This window comes from Atta colombica, unplaced genomic scaffold, assembly GCF_001594045.1.
Source record: "Atta colombica isolate Treedump-2 unplaced genomic scaffold, Acol1.0 scaffold219, whole genome shotgun sequence".
Taxonomy (NCBI): Eukaryota; Metazoa; Arthropoda; class Insecta; order Hymenoptera; family Formicidae; genus Atta; species Atta colombica.
Genome location: NW_017259315.1, coordinates 269022 through 272219, shown reverse-complemented (window position 1 = coordinate 272219; position 3198 = coordinate 269022). Strand labels below are relative to the sequence as shown.

Sequence of the window (3198 nt, the reverse complement as noted above, 5' to 3'; positions counted from 1 at the left end):
CCTCCCCCCTCTTCCTCCCCCTTCCCCCCTCTCTCTCTCTCTCTGCCTCTATCTTTCATCGAATCTTTAACTGTGCAAAGCCATAGAACAAATTCCAGCCCTTACCCGTGAATCACAGATAAAAACCACGAACGTTTTCATATCTCTTGATCTTTAACAATATATCAATGTTTACGAAAAATGGAACGGATTTGTGCATCACAACTATGTATTGTGTAACACAATCCTATTATTCTTTTAGTCGGTAGGGAAACGTGTGTTTACGACATATGCAGCCAATTCTAAAAAATCGTGATAATATTTTCATATATTTTTATCTGTCAGTGCCACAACCGTAAATCGTGAAAATCTCCGTGAAAACATAAACAAAAACTAAAATAAATTCTTTATTCTTTATAAATTTTTAGCAAATATAATACAAATTTATTATTAATCTTTTTCAAAGATGATAATAAATGACATCAATATTTAATTGAGAGGATTAAAATCCAAAAAATCGTTTTTTATTCCAAAAGCACTGACAGAAATAAGTTTATTACAGGAACAAAAAAGAGATGACAAATGCAATTGTTCAGTAGGAAAACGAATCGATCAATTATTATTGCGAATAATTTCTCATTATTCGTTAATGTAACAAATAATAAATAGTTTATGATAAAAATCAAAATAATTGGTATTGCTAAGTTATTTGTTAAGCAAATAAAAGTCTATCAAAAATAGGTGAGGTTTTACTTCTGTTACTAATAATTGATGGAATAGCAAACTAGCATCAATCACAACAAATATTAAAACAATAATTTGTTGTCACTATTTGTTGTCAACAAATTATTTGTTAAAAATACTGATAGTTATTAACAAAATCCTTTCTCTCAATAAATAATACAACTAAAAAAAGTGCAAAACTCTATTTTTTAATTTGACAGAAAATCGACTAATCAAATAAAATATCGATAAAATATATTCCTCTCTGCCGACAATATGAATTTTACTCTTTCATCAACAAGGGACTCGAGAAACAAAGCTTTATATTCTAGATAACATGAAAATCTGAAAAAAATTCAAATATACTTGCATTGAGACAAATTCTGGTTGAAAATGTATGAACCAGAAAATTCTGATCATATCAATCAGAGTTCTGGTTGCCTCAACTAGAATTATAATAGATTCAATGGAAAAATTTCAATTTGTCTAGTCAGAATATGAATATTACCAATTAATGCAATCAGGCTCTTCTAATGTGTCAAAGTTTTAACAATGAGTTTTCATCATTATAGGCTGTGTTCTAAAATTTACTGTCAGTACTGAAAATCTATATTATGTCACGTGTACTAGATTTTCAGTATTGGCAATAAATTTTGGAATACAGTCATAGAAGACGAATTGTATTTTACTTATTTTTTATAAATTTAAATTTATCTATCAAATAATTTATATTAGACAAGAATAAATCGAGAGAAAAATTAATGTATTTTTCTGCAAAATTGAACATGTATATTATATAAATTCACATTGAAATTTAAACACTAAAATTCGCTTTGATCAAAAATATAAATCTCTTTCTCTTAATTAATTTATCTACTAAAATTCACAATCAAAATATTGATAGCCTTTAAACCTTCCTCCTACCTCCTCCCCAGTTATCGGCGGAGAATTAAATAATCAAATAATATTTTTATTATTTTTGTTTCACAACTTTTAAAAAATATCCCTTTTTTGAGTTAACAATTTAGACAATTTTTCTTAAATTACTCTTTTTTATGTAACGATTTTTATGATTTTGTAGTAATGTTAAAGTTAAGTTAATTTTAATAATGTTTATCTCATTTATTCATGCAATATCTTGGCAATAACTTGGAAAAAATTTCCATTTTATAATGTCATTTTTAAAGTAAGAAAGCGAAATATTATGTGGCATTACATTAATATTAATTACATTATATTCAATTAATAAAAATTGTTGAACTGTGGAATCTGGAGGGAACGAGTCCGTACACATATATTTCCGCTGATAAAGAATTAATAGTATAATTCAACTTTTTTTTTGTCGCACATGGGAGACATGGGGGAGGGAAAGTGTAGAAGGCGGATCGATATTGCACGATCGCTCGTTTACATCCTTGTGCACGAGTAGCGGCTGAATGTAAACACGCCTCGACGGTCCTGAATATTCATTTAACTTTTCCCCTGGGATATACCCGCCAATGGAGGACGACAGTATTCCGAAGATAAAAGAAAGACTCGCCTCGTGAAGAAGAGGGAAAAGGAGTTTACGGAGAAGCCACTGTCGCTACCATGATATCTTCTCAAGTTCGAAAAGTAAAGCGTTATAAAAGAGGGATCGCCGAGCAAAGAGATAATCCGGCATTATCAAGTTATTACGAGTTAAAACGCATTATAACAGAACAGTTCATACATATGCAACGCATATATAAAATTATAAAATACATCGCGATTAGTGCATGAAATATATGGCGAGTTTATTGAATTAATATCATATCGTAATGCATATATTTACGTTACGTATCTCACGAACCGATCGTATAGAAATTATATTGTATTATACTACACGCAGGGAATAAACTTATATAGATTAATAGTCACTTTGAAAAATACTGCTTTGCAGTAATTTCAGATTTCATCATAATGTAATTGCTAATACGAATATTTTACTTTAAATCTATAAAATGATAATAATATCCACCCAGTTTTTGAAATAAAATATTGTCGAATAAATTGTAATTCAGTTGACACGAGATTCGAATAAAATTTAATTAAACAAAATAACGTTATTAAATTTGAGTTACAAATTTGAATATATATGTATACATACACACGAGGGTCGTTAAAAAGTTTTGAGCTTCAATATAAAAATAGCATTATACTTGTGAAAACCTATTTTTGTACTACAATCGTACATGTTTCAAAAGATACCTGTGAAAATTGTAGTCATTTTGAACGCTCAGTTGTTTGACAGTCATTTGTATCAATCTATATCAGTGTTTTTATAAAAATGGAAAAAATCGAATATCAGTGATCGTCATGACAAAAATTTATGAATCGCGATTCAAATTGATTGACTACCCACCATATTCATCAGATTTAGCCCCTAACTTTTTCCTATTTCTCCTAGAATCAAAGTTTGGCTCAGAAGATAGAGATCTTCATCAAACAAAAACACTGACATCGACTTGCACTTTT

At 29.1% G+C, this 3198-nt stretch overlaps 1 protein-coding gene across 1 annotated transcript in view; it reads left to right on the top strand.

The window, feature by feature from the left end:
* Positions 1-3198, top strand: part of LOC108687827 — a 123240-nt gene that overhangs the window by 94456 nt on the left and 25586 nt on the right. The window lies entirely within an intron of this gene.